Source organism: Gavialis gangeticus, unplaced genomic scaffold (assembly GCF_001723915.1).
Source record: "Gavialis gangeticus isolate Ggan-Ray unplaced genomic scaffold, GavGan_comp1, whole genome shotgun sequence".
Lineage (NCBI taxonomy): Eukaryota > Metazoa > Chordata > Crocodylia > Gavialidae > Gavialis > Gavialis gangeticus.
In genome coordinates, this window is record NW_017729019.1 from 13,864,823 (window position 1) to 13,865,032 (window position 210).

Consider the following 210-nt stretch of genomic DNA (forward strand, 5'->3'; position numbering starts at 1 on the left):
TCCACGTGGAGAAGCGGTGGCACCGGGCAGTGGCCCAGGAACGCAAACCTCCCCGCCTGCCCGGGAAGCCTCGGACCCGGGCACCGCCAGCATCCCTGCGGCTGCAGCTGCCCCCCAGCCCCACGTCCCTGCCCTGCCCTGGCACCGGGGGAGCATCCTCGGCCGGGCCGGGCCGGGAGGAGCCGCCCCGAGAGGCAGGGCTGGCACGTA